Below are 13614 nucleotides of genomic sequence, written 5' to 3'. Positions count from 1 at the left end.
GTTTCGTTTCCTGCCCGATAAGGGACATCCCCACCCACCCACGTTCCTCCACTTTAATAAGAAAGGCTTCTGCCGTGCTTTCCCTCGTTCCTGCGGCCTCGTGACCACCCTGGTGCTTCTCCAGGTGGCCCTGCATGGCATGGTGTGTCCCCTCCTCCTGGGAACAGTGAGTAACAAACCCTGCTCTCAAAGGCAGTTGTCTGTGTCTGCCATTGTAGCACAACTGATTTTAAAAACCCTGGGTACATTTTAAAACAGCTGCAACACATCACTGTGGATCTTCAGGAGTGTGTGCACTTCTAAGTTGTGTTAGCATAGCGGTGAGACAGATTTTGTGCTCACAGCCCACATGATTTTGAAGGAGGCGTTCACAAACCAGCTACTGATGACAAGAGCTGACCCTGTCTGATGACTTGCCAACAACGAGTCCTTCTCATGACTAAACTCATTTCATCCTCACCCCAGCTCTACGAGGTAGATGCCATCGTCATGCCCATGTCACATATGAAGAAACAGACTCAGAGAGGGTGAGAAAGGAGCTTGTGGTGACTCAGTGGGTGGGCAACAGAACTCAGAGGCAGTCTGGCTCCCGTAGCTGGGTTTTTAAGGCTATATTTATATTATGTTTATTCTTACCTCAAACCCACTTGCTACATACTAGTTCTTTCCCACTGTGACTGTCATAGAGCCATGAGCATCAGCAAACATTTAGTGAGGGCCAAAGGCATGCGCTGCACTGTCCTAGGCACCAGGAGTACCTGTCCAGGAGAAAAGTGAGCCCTACTCTTAAGGGATTCAATGAAAACATAAGAGTCACTAAGTTCTTCTGCTGAGAACTGCCTGATAGACAGTAGGTGCTCTTGAAGATAAAAGGGAAGAGGAACCACAGGCTTCAGGATAGCTGGAAAAAGTGCACGCCTGTGTGTGTGTGTGTGTGTGTGTGTGTGTGTGTGTGTGTGTGTGAAGGGGCAGGGGGCAATTAACCTAGACCTTAAAGGAAAGAGAGGGGTCACAAAACGGAGAGCCGAGGTAAGGGTATGGAGGTGAGGTGAGGAAAGGCAGGAGAGGAAGATTGCACACGGCCTGTCTACAGTTCAGCTGCAGTGACCCTATTCTGATTTGAGTGAGGGGTTAGGTTGAAATTGAAGAGGTTGGTGCAAGACGATAAAGGGTCTTACATAGCGATGCTAAGGAACCTAGTGCATTGAGGGAGACCTGTAAGTAGCCAGGAGGAGAGGAGGACACAAAGAGAGGAGAGAGCAGGAGTGGGAGGTGGGGGGTCCGGAAGAGAAGACCATGGGGTTCACTGAACAAAGGCCCACGCAGGCACAGAGAAGACGGGGAAAGGCTGGAGGGACAGAGCCCTTTGTTCCCACTTCGTTCTCCGATCTCTGGGATCAGAGTCTCGAATGAATAGAGAATGATCTGCAGTTAGATTACTGGAGTGAGAGAAAATGGAAGAAAAATGAAGGGAAGTCCCTGGGGGTCCAGTGGTTAGGACACTGTGCTTCCATTGCAGGGAGTACGGGTTCGATCCCTGGTCAGGGAACTGAGAGCCTCCAAGCCTCACTGCACGGCCCAACAATGACAACAACAACAAAACACAGTAATGAAGCTCTTGCCCTCCTTCTCTATTCCAAGTCCCATAGCAGCATTTTAAAAGCTGGCATATAGTGGGGTTTTGATGACTTGGATCACTAACATTATGGGCTGGTGTTGTATTTGTCAGTAAAACTTTTGCTTTAAGCAATTTTCTTTCAATTTTTAATGTTTTATTAGATAAATAAAAAGCTACTGAAGAAAATACAAAGTATAGGTATTAAAAAGGAATATTCCAAATGACATATAGTCCTACCAGCTAGAGATAATGACAGTAATTTTTTTCTTGTATTAGCTAACCTTCCAGACGTTATATATGTTTACATACATGTGTATATATACTTATAAGTGTATTTATATAAGTATACTTATATAAATATACTCATACTGGGTATAGTTCATTCATCAACATACTATTACTGTATTTCTATGCCAGTAATTTTTTTTAAAGATTTATTTTTTATTTTATTTTCTGGCCATGCCACGCGGCATGTGGAACCTTACTTCCCCGACCAGAGATCGAACCAGGGGCCCCTGCAGTGGAAGCGTGGAGTCTCAACCACTGGACCACCAGGAAAGTTCCCCATGCCAGTAATTTTAAATATACAATTTTACAAAATGTTTCTGACTTACTAGTTATATGAAGGTACCATAAGTTATTTGTATATTCTACTTGCTTTCTGTTCTTAAGTATTATAAGCAATCCAGCAATAAATACTGTCGCACGTATTTCCGGTTACTTGTCTGACTATTCAGGTAATTTTCAAAAATGGATGAAAAACGTTACTTCTCAGACTTTTTTTCCTTTGTTGCTTTCAATACATCCTCTTCCTCTCTACACATCTGTCTACCATTAACTTTCTCTTTGGTCAATTTTCTTCTGCTCTGCATAGTCTCACTTGAAAAACAACTATATACATCTCCCACGAAGAAGAATTCCCAATGATTTCTGTACCTACTCTGCCTGCGAGGAGAACTCCCCAGCCCTTACATGTGGGCTGTGCACAGTGACTTGCCACCACAGTATGGTATGGAGAGGGGGGAACAGAGGAACTTTATAGTGGAGAAACCTGACCAACTACCCAAGCCAGGGGATCAAGTCAACACCAGCAGTCACAATCACGCTGACATCATGTTCCCTTCAAAAGAGGTGATGAAATGGCACTTTACCCCCATGGCCTTCCTCCCAGTAACCCACCACCCCACTCTTAGGATGAGAAACACGGCAGAAAAACTCTAGTTGTCAGCCATCCTACAAAATACCTGGCTAGACTCTTCCAAACTGTCCAGGTCATAAGAAGCAAGGGAAGTCTGAGAAACTCTCACAGCCAAGAGGGGCCTAAGGAGACACGGCAACTAAATGTAAGGTGTTAAACTGGGGCGGGCGTTAGGTAGAAACTAAGGCCATCTGAATGAAGTACAGACATTAGGTTTACCAATAAAGAGGCATCAGGTAAAAACTAAGGCAATTTGAATAAAGTATGGATTTTAATATGTTTTAATAATAGTGTCCCTAGGGACTTCCCTGGAGATCCAGTGGTTAAGATTCCACACTTCCACTACAGGGGGCGTGGGTTCGATCCCTGGTCGGGGAACTAAGATCCCATATGCTGTGAGGGGTGGCCAAAAAAAAAAATAATAATAGTAGTATCTCAACACTGGTTCATTAATTGTCACAAAGGTACCATAGTAATGCAAGATGTGAAGAGTAGGGCAACTTGGCACCTAGAATATTACAGCCTTCTGTACTAGCTACTCAATTTATCTGTAAATATAAAGCTGTTCTATAAAATAAAGTCTATTAAAAACAAGCATAAGGGCTGCCCTGGTGGCGCAGTGGTTGAGAGTCCGCCTGCCGATGCAGGGGACACGCGTTTGTGCCCCGGTCCGGGAAGATCTCACATGCCGCGGAGCGGCTGGGCCCGTGAGCCATGGCCGCTAAGCCTGCGCGTCCAGAGCCTGCGCTCCACAACGGGAGAGGCCACAACAGTGAGAGGCCCGCATACCGCAAAAAAAACAAAACAAAAAACCACAAAAAAACCAAGCATAAGAGCACCTTACTTGTGGTTAGGGACCAATGTTACCTCCTCAGAGCCGTCCAAACGTGCAAGTGCACAGGTGTGGATGGCGCTTCAGGCCACTGTATAGAGGCCCTCGTCAGGGCCTTCCCTGAGCGGCGGGGTGGGAGGAGAACAGTGAACAGGGTGCCGAGTGTGGTACCTGCTTAGTGAAGAGGAGCCACTGTTACCAATTCTTCTTTCTTACGTCACTTCAGCCATTATTACCCTTTTCTGAGCCCAGATTTCCTTAAGGTTAAAGGTATGTGTTTAACTTCTGAGGTACTAATACAAAACTGTAGAAACGCTCCCCACCGTGACCATCACCATCGTCAGCTACCACTTACCTTGATTTCAAAAGAAGTAGCTCCACCAGCCCACCATCCTCCTTCTTATAGATCTTTCTGAAATTCCAACCCTGCTTGAATATGTGTATCCAGGCTGGAAACTCCACACTCCCTTTCCTGCCACTACACCAACAAGGAAAAGGAGAATTTTCACAATAGAGTAAAGCTCCACCACCAGGACCACCACCAATAATGACAAAAAGTGACCACAACTGAAACAGCTTTCTCCACATGGATTTAATTTGCTCTCTGAAAAGCTGAAGGCTTTAGGGGGAGAGATGTCCACCTGAATGGCAGTAGAGGGCCACCATTGAGTCACATAAGAGCAAACCATAGGAATAATGCTATTATCATGTTGTAAAACACACTAATAACTTAAAAGTTTCTTGTTTGATGGTGACTCAATTTTTAAAAATACAGGTAACTTGGACTACTTCTAATAAAAATAGCTAACATTTACTGAACACTTGCTATGTGCCAGGCTGTTTTCAGGACTACATGTTTCTTAACTTATTTAATCATCACCCTACTCTATGAGGTAATTGCTATTATTGGCCCCATTTTACAGACAAGAAAACTGAGATGCAGAGAGGTCAAGTAACTTAAAGTCACATGGCGAGAGAATTCACATCATGACAGTTTGATTCTACAACCCATACTCTTAACCTCTATGCCATAAAAACACACATGTATCCTTACATACATATATGTGTACCTATGCACATATACATATAAGTATATAAGTGTGCATATGTTTGTGTGAATACACATAAACACCTATCTTTACTATAAAACATTCTAAAATTAACACTGTTTAATTTTTCATGACAAGCTCTGTTTCAACTGAAGCTCAAAATAGAAAACCACTGACTTATTAAAGGCTCATGACAACCTCTGTAGATGACACTGTATACAGATGACACAGCAAAAGTAATGGTTTGGTACTTAAAGATGAATTCTTAAGTAAAATCCAATTTTCAAACCAGTTTTAGCAGACAGAAGCCTCTGAAGATTATTTGAATGTTATATAGAAGGAAGCTCTCCCTTAGGACCACTATTACTAGAGATACAATATTTCAGTACAATTGGAAAATTCGAAGTCCCTTTGGAGTTGGAGGGAAGTGGATTTCTCTAATGAATGCTATTTCCAATTCTCCTAAGAAAAATAATAAAGGCCAGATTGATTATCTTTTGGAGTGACTGAGTAGGCACTTCTTAAACCTCCCCACAGGTAGCTGACCTCTGACTTGGTATTTTGAGTCTGTAGGTCACAGACGTGTCATTTTCATGAGTGAGTAAGTACATAGATAACCTGAGAAGTGAATCCTCCTGGTATTTTGAAGACTTTTTTTCAGCTATTTTTAATGATATATAATTTCAAATACCTTTAAGGCATAGCAGAATTGTTTAAGTTATTTCTGCACCAATGTCACCTAAGTGGGGAAAGGCCCCATTTACAGTAGCCCAAAGACCCTTAGAGGGAAGTCTTTTTCAGGACCAAGGACCAGGATGAGAGCTGGAGAGCTGGGGTCCTAGGAGAAGGCCGACTGAAATAGCAGATATGAGAAAGATTCGAAGCAGTCAAACATAAACAGAGCCCAAGAGGTTATCTGAGCACCATATGCTGTAATGGTCCATATGATGGCTGAAATCTCCCCACGGGTGTGTATCACAAAACCGCAGGTTTTCCCTGAGTGATTAGGAGTACTGCTTCTGCTCATGTTACCATGGTGATACCAAAGCCCATTAAAAGGGAGTTCTCTAAAGTATTGTGTTCCATGTCTGCGTATACCTCTGTGCGTGTAAATGAGGGGTGATGCACATACCCACCAATGCTCACACGCGGACATGCAGGCACACACAAGCCAAATGAACTGCCTGATTCTTATGTTAGGGAGGAATCTGATTCCAATACTTATTTTCAATCTTCTTATAAGCAGGTCATCAGGTGGAGGTAGGAAGATTCACTGTCACACAGGAATTTTCTTTGTAACTATGGCCCTTCCTGAGGCAAAGTTCTCCCTTCTCAAGACCAGGGGTGAAATATAGGGTAGAGAGATGTGCCAGGTGAAATGTAAACACGAGGACTGTTTTAAGTCTTTTTTTCTTTTTTTTGCACAGGGGTTGGGGAAGTCCACTGGAACTTTCTCGGGCAGGTCAGGGGCAGCCTTCATTGTGTGCACAGCTGTTATGAATTCCTAAAAGGAGATAAAACAAATTTATCCCCTCTTATTTATTACTTTGGTCAAAGGAGTCACCTGGTTGCCCAAGCTGACATCCTCAGTTACCCCAGCGCTTGCCCTCTCTTCTACCTCCGGCATCACCAGTCACCCAGATGCTCAAATAAGCCTCAGTGGTCCTTGCCTTCTATCCTTGCCCACAACATTCACTCTGTCTCCAAATCCAGTGCAGTTTCTTCTCCCAGCCTCTTAAAGCAAAGGTCTTCTCTCAATCTCCACAGTCACAGCATTAATTCAAGCCCTCATCATCTTTACTAGGACTATTGCAGTAGCCTCTTAGTGAACTTCCCTAGTCCTGCTGTCCCCGAAGCCATCACCCACACTGCCAAAGATCTTTCTAAAACAGATACAGCGTTGTCACTGCTTTATTCAACAACACCCTTGACAAAGCATTCAAGACCCTTCACCATCACATTCCCAGGCATTTCTCCCAGTTAAAATCAAGAGGCCGGCATGCCTCTTGAGACTTAGCCCAAAGTTCAGCTTGAGGCCCTATCCTGGGTTCTGAGGAAAGTTTACCATTCTCCCCAAGATTTTTCCTAATTTCTATGGTTTATATTCTGTGAGTCTAGATGCACTGAAGTTGATTTGTGAGATTAATGTATTGTATTGAGGGCTTACTATATAGGAGGCACTATGGTAAATGTCGTACACACATTATTTCATTTAACATCCCCCAAATCACAAAGAGGTTACAACCGCTATTCGTTCTGCTTTATGGATAAGGAAACTGAGGCTTAGGGAGAACCAAGCCCAAAGATACCCAGACAGTGAGTGGAAAACAAGTGGGCGGTCAGGTGTATCAGACTCTACCCTACTCTATGCTACCACCCTTCCTCTTTCTTCATTTCTTGATCGTTCATTTATTTATTCATCTATGAACGAGTGCCTCTGGGTGTCAGGTACTGTGCTATGAATGGGGGAAGATAGTGGGAAGAATAAGAAATGATGCCTGCTCCTAAAAGGAAAGCATTCAGCCAGTCATGATGGCATCTCAAGAGCAAAGGTAAACCTGACCACAAAGTGCTCTGGGCCACCATGACCCTAAAGCTCTTCATTGCTCACCTGGCATCCAAGATCCTCTGTCACTTCCCTCTTCCCTCCACCTTCACCTACCCTTCTATTCCAAGAGACCAGCCTCTGTCCTCTACTCTAGACAGGCCAGTTTTCTCTGCAAATATGCCAGATCATTCCCGTTTCTCGGGCTGTAATCGCTTTGATTTTTCCCTGCCTAGATTATTTTCTGCCCCCCTCAGTCCTGTCTACCCTTCAGCACCCATCTCAAGCCCCATCTCCTCAAAGAAGTATCTCCAAGATGACCCCAGGTGACAATGCTGTCTTCTCTTCAAGTATTTACATAATACATTGTTTTAATTAATTTGGCCCTCTGTCATTTTCTGTTTGATCCCCAATCCATTGATTTATTTTGTTTAATTTTTATTGGAGTATAGTTGTTTTACAATGTTGTGTTCGTTTCTGCTGTACAGCAAAGTGAATCAGCTATACGTATACATATATGCCCTCCTTTTTGAATTTCCTTCCCATTTAGGTCACCACAGAGCACTGAGTAGAGTTCCCTGTGCTATACAGTAGGTTCTCATTAGTTATCTATTTTATACATAGTAGTGTATATGTATCAATTCCAATCTCCCAATTCATCCCACCCTCCCTCCCCTGCCCCTGTATCCATACGCCCGTTCTCTACGTCTTTGTCTCTATTTCTCCTTTGCAAATAAGTTCATCTATCGTTTTTCTAAATTCCACATATAAGTGATATTATACGATATTTGTTTTTCTGACTTACTTCACTTTGCATGACGGTCTCTAGGTCTATCCATGTCTCTGCAGGTGGCACAATTTTGTTCCTTTTTATGCTCAATCCATTGCTTTATTATCAAGTCTTTTATGCCTGCTTCAGATCCTTTGCAAAATTTCACCCATTTTCAGTAGGAAGGTAGCTCAGCATTAGCACTTAACAGTGGAGGCTGTTCAGCTGAACAATCCCTAATCGGAATTCTCTTCCCCCCGTTTGTTAGCTGTGTGTCTTGGGACATTTAGGTGCCTTCACTGAGTCTCAGTTTCTTCATCTGTAAAATGTTGACAGGAATAGGGTTTACCTCATAGAGTTGTCACGTAGATTCAAGTGTGTTACACTTTAGAAAAAGCCAAGAAACACACGTACGCCCCCCACACAGAGGCAAGGGGGAGTCCTGTTTTAGGTGATATTCACTAGGTATGTGTTGTAGATGAGCTCATGAAAAAATAAAGTCTAGGTAACATCACCATCTAGAGGGATAGAACTCTGAACACACGAATGCAGGAAAATACATGAGCATGAACAAAACTCCATACTGAGGATTTATAATCATTTGGAAGGCTAAAATGAACTATGCACATAATACAGATGTTAGCTGAGCCATTATGTTTGAACCAGACCTGCTTTTTGATAGATTTTGAGAAGTCCAATGCCATTCTCAAGAGTTCTCTAAATTCCTTGCGGGGTTCAGGTATTTGTGAATCACCATGGCCCTGAGCTCCAACTTCTGTTGAATTAATCCTCAAGGTTCCCACCTTGTCAGTTCTTTCTTCTTAATTTCCATTAAATGAATTTCTCACACAACCACAACATCTTACTGAAAGTCTAGGGAAGATTTATGTAGGATTTCTACTGAAGAAATTCAAACCGCTAAAAATCAATGCTGAGGAGGGGCGGGAAGATGGCGGAAGAGTAAGACGTGGAGATCGCCTTCCTCCTCACGGATACACCAGAAAAATCAATGCTATACAGTCCTGTTCTTAAAACACCCATGGCCATTTCCATGGTTGAGTTGCAGCCTCCCTCTTGGTTACCTGGTGTTTGACTTCTTCCCACCACCACTTCCACTGTTATATGGAATTCTTTCTAACACACAGATATGTAACCAACTGTCATCTTTACTCCTGCAAAATCTGTGCTCGTAGGGCCTTCTCTTTTTCCTTAGAAACTCATCAGGTATTTTTCCAGACAGAGACTGTTATCTTCCTAAGACGGACTCTGGCCCCTGTTACTAATTCATTTTTTAAATCCATCACATCTAAATTATGAAAGTTATCCAAGCAGATCAGAACACTGGTGTCCCCGCCACTAAATGTGTCATCTGTGGCACAACTAGGCCACTTCTGACATATCTATAGAATGAGATGATCAAAATTATTGTTACTGCCTACCAAACCATATGTGACAACTGTACAACTAAAAGATGTAAACATAATTATATCTGTCCAAAAGCAGTTAGGGAACATAGCTCTGCCTCAGGTATATGAACAGGAGGGTATACAAATCTTCACAGGAAATCACAACACAAGCCCATGATTTAAATACCAATGTGCCCAAGGGGAATGTACTATTATCTAGCCTTCAAGAGGAAAGGTGAAGAATTAACTGCTAAGTTATCAACAAAGTTATCTGCTAAGTTATCAACAAAGTTATCTTAGCCATGAGATCAACAAACATTTATGTCACACCCTTTCTTAGGAAGAGGAGTGGCTGAGCTGGGTAGCTCTAGCTCAGTGCGTCTCCTGATGATGCAGCAATCTGTTGGTTGGGACTGCACTCATCTGAAGGCTTGACTGGGGCTGGATCTATTGGTAACAGATCTCAGCTCTTTGCAGGCTCTTGGGAGAAGTTCCTCACCACACAGGCTTCTCCACAGGACTGCTCGAGCAGCTTCACAATGTGGTTATTGGCTTCTCTGAGACTAAGTGATGAGAGAGAACTGTGACTCTTATGACTTAGTTTCAGAGTCTCACGCTGTCACTTCTGCCATATTTTATTAGTTAGGAGGGAGCCATTAAGTCCAACCCACACTCAAGGGAATGGGAATTAGGCTCCATTTTTTAAAGCAAACGTCAGAGAGTGTGAGCATATTTAAAACCACGGTGGGAACACCTTTAATCTCATAAGACCACCTATAGGTGAACTTCAGGTGAAAACTAAATCAAATATTGCAAAATTTAGGGAGGACTCGCTTTCTCCTCCCCTCTCTCACAAGTCCTCGCGGAATCCTGTCCCTGTTCTACAGGGAAAATCGGACAGAGATGGATAAAGAGACAGGATGGAGGGGAAGAACATGAATGTGGGGCATGCCAATTTTTAATATTCTACGCCATCCAGAATTATGTCAGAAGCAGAGTAAGATTAATTGGGGAATTAAATTTCCTCTTTTCTTATTCTACTCCTTCCCCTCCCAAACCCTTATTCTTAGCCATGGAGGTTATCAAACGACACGCAGGGTTTTTTCCTTCATTATTCTTAGCTCTAAGGACCCATTAAGCAGCATCGATGCTTCCAAGGATCAAACAATCAATCACTTCTTTCTCTGAAACGGTGCCAGAGTGATCACACATTTTGCTCTGCTTGATAAAGGCTACGGCCAGGGAGCTAGCACACACAGGATAAAAATACTTTCCAACTGATATGCAGCTATTATTAGAGCTGGTATTTACTCAAATGGTTTGTGTCACCATATTGCATTTACTGTACTGTGTCAAAGAAGGAACGTTGAGCTCCATAAACAGATTTCTTTCTTTGATGCTGGTAAGCTGCTCTGATTTACGTATGTAGCTTACAGTCACTATTTCCTCCTTCTAGAAAAAGCACCACTCCTTATTTAAAAAAAAATAAAAGTTTTCTTTAAAGCAAAGAATTCTGGTTTGAAATTCAGTCCTGATTCGGAACTCTTTATATGTTTTTTAAAAATGATCTGGCATAATATTAACTCTTAGGTTTGCCAAAGACCTTTCCTGTGAGTATTTAATGAAACAAGGTCTCAAATTAGATGCAGCTGGCCAAAGGAATTTTTTTTTAAAGCAAGGATGGCGATACAAGATTCAGTCATAGTTTCAATGATGAACAAAGAGATAGATGAGTCAGAATTAGGAAGGTAAGCCTGCCGCTCCTAGGTGAATTCCTTCTTCAGGTTTCCTCTCTCACCTCCAGCTCCTGCGTTTGATACCCTTTTAAAATGGAGTTAGAGGGTGGCTTGCTAAGTCAAAGGGTCATCGTGTTGTCCCAGATGTGGAATCTCATTCATAGTAATTGGGACTGACCCCATTAAAAACAGCTCCAGCTGTGAAGCATATCGAAAAAAAGAAAGAAAAAAAATATGGACCCCTTTGATGAAACGTGGCCCCTGAGACAAGCGTCTGGAAGGGAGATGGGGGTGACTAGGGTCTCAGGGTTCTCCAAGGAAAGGAGATCATCTGAGGATGAGAACTTGCTTGAAACAGCAACATTATGATATGATATCTGGTACAGAGTGGAGGCTCATTATATATTTTGTAAGTGAAATAACTTAAATCAGTTTGGGAGGAATGAGGGCATTTTTGAGCTAGATCTTGAAAGACGGATACATTATTCCCTGAGTATAAATTAGGTATCTTGGAGAAATCTCAACTATCCCAGGAATGAGGGGGATATGTCATTACTATAGGAATAAAAATAACATTTTGGAGTTTAATAGAATTAGCCCCCCCCCATCAAATTTCCACTCTTTAAAAACATCTATCTTTTAAGGTTAAAAATTCTGTTCAACTCCTTAGAGAGAATATGAAAAATACATAAACATATAAAGACAAAAAACAACCACAATGCCTTTGCCTCGGAACAGACACTATAAACATTTTCGCCATTTCTCCCCAGTAATTATTTTTAATTATTTTATTGAAGTAGAGTTGATTTCCCCAGTAATTTAAGCACATTGTTACATACCAAGGATAATACTGCAAGTAAAGTTTTGCGTCCTGCTTTTCAGAATTTAAAAAATAACGTTTTAGTCTGACTAAAAAGCGAGTACATGTTCTTGGTAGAAAATTTGGGACAAACTAGAAAAGTATAAAGAAGAAATGAAAAATTGCTAGTAATCTTGTTGCTTCACATAAGCGTTGTTAATATTTTGGTGACCTCCCCGTCTAGGTTTTTTTTTTTTCCTGGTCCTTAACAAAACTGTAAATTCACTCGAGAGAGTTAGGGGTCATTCCTTAGTTGTCCAATTACCATTTAGCCAAAATTTGAGTTAAACACCCCTGGAAAATCAAGTCGTTTAATAAAAATCTAGTGGATTTCTTTTCCCAGTTGACATTTTTAAATTGTGACCTTGGGTGTGGAGGGGAAGTACGGTATTATCTGGCTACAAAAATGCTTCTAGAGTTGTAACCTATCTGCTCCTCCTGGGTGGGAGCCCGCATGTCTCCACTTTGAGAGAAGGGCTGGACCAAAGAAAGGACAACGGGAGACAGCAGATAATGATGTATGAAGGAACATTTCAGGGCTAAGAGGTAACTTGAAATGCCGTGAGGGCTGCAGTCACCAACTCTCACCCAAAATGCCTCTGCTACCCAGATTTCTATCCAGCTCATACAATTTATATCGAGCGACAGCAAAAATTACATTAACCAATGGCCCCTGTTTCCCTCCCAGGGGACTGCCCTCATTTCTCTAAACTAGGATCGCGAAGATTATTGCCAAGAAAAATTAAACTAAAAGGTCTCGCAAAAGGAGAAATAGAAACCAAATGATAATCATTCTGGATCTTAAGTTTCACCTAAATACAATCGTATTAAGCCAGTTTCCAGGAGGCAGTGTGGTATAGAAAAGGCACAAACGCAGCTCTGCCACATATTGTATGGGATCATGGGCAAGTCACTTACTCCTTTGAGTTCTGGATTTATCACCTGTAGAACCAGGGCTAATTACACCTTCTCTGTATAGATAGTGAAAGGCTCAAACTGGCTGACAAGGGGAAAGTGCCCTGCACAAATTCAAAGGAGTCAATGTTTGTGCCTTTCTTGTTTTAAATTCATGGACTGTCTCTCACAAGGTGGGGCAGTGGTCATGTGCGTCTGTGTCACTGTGGATTAATTTTACCATGGAGGGTAACTATATTCTTTTTGCTTATTGCAGGTCTGCAGAATTGGAAATAGAGGGGGGAAAGAGATTTAATGGAGGGAGAATGTTTTAGTCATTTATCTTTAGTAAAAGAAAGCTTGATTACAAATGTAATATATCTTTGTCATTAAACATTCAAACAATACATAAGTACATTAAATAAAGAGCTAAGGCACCTCCGCCATCACATGCACCTCCACAGAAGTGACTGCTGTTACCAGTTGTGTGAACATGCTTCCAGAGCGCTTTCTATTCATCACACATATATAAAAACACACACTTGGGCTTCCCTGGTGGCGCAGTGGTTGAGAATCTGCCTGCTAATGCAGGGGACACGGGTTCGAGCCCTGGTCTGGGAGGATCCCACATGCCGCGGAGCAACTAGGCCCATTAGCCACAACTACTGAGCCTGCGCGTCTGGAGCCTGTGCTCCGCAACAAGAGAGC

Source organism: Phocoena phocoena, chromosome 10, assembly GCF_963924675.1.
Source record: "Phocoena phocoena chromosome 10, mPhoPho1.1, whole genome shotgun sequence".
Lineage (NCBI taxonomy): Eukaryota > Metazoa > Chordata > Mammalia > Artiodactyla > Phocoenidae > Phocoena > Phocoena phocoena.
This window is presented reverse-complemented; position numbering follows the sequence as displayed.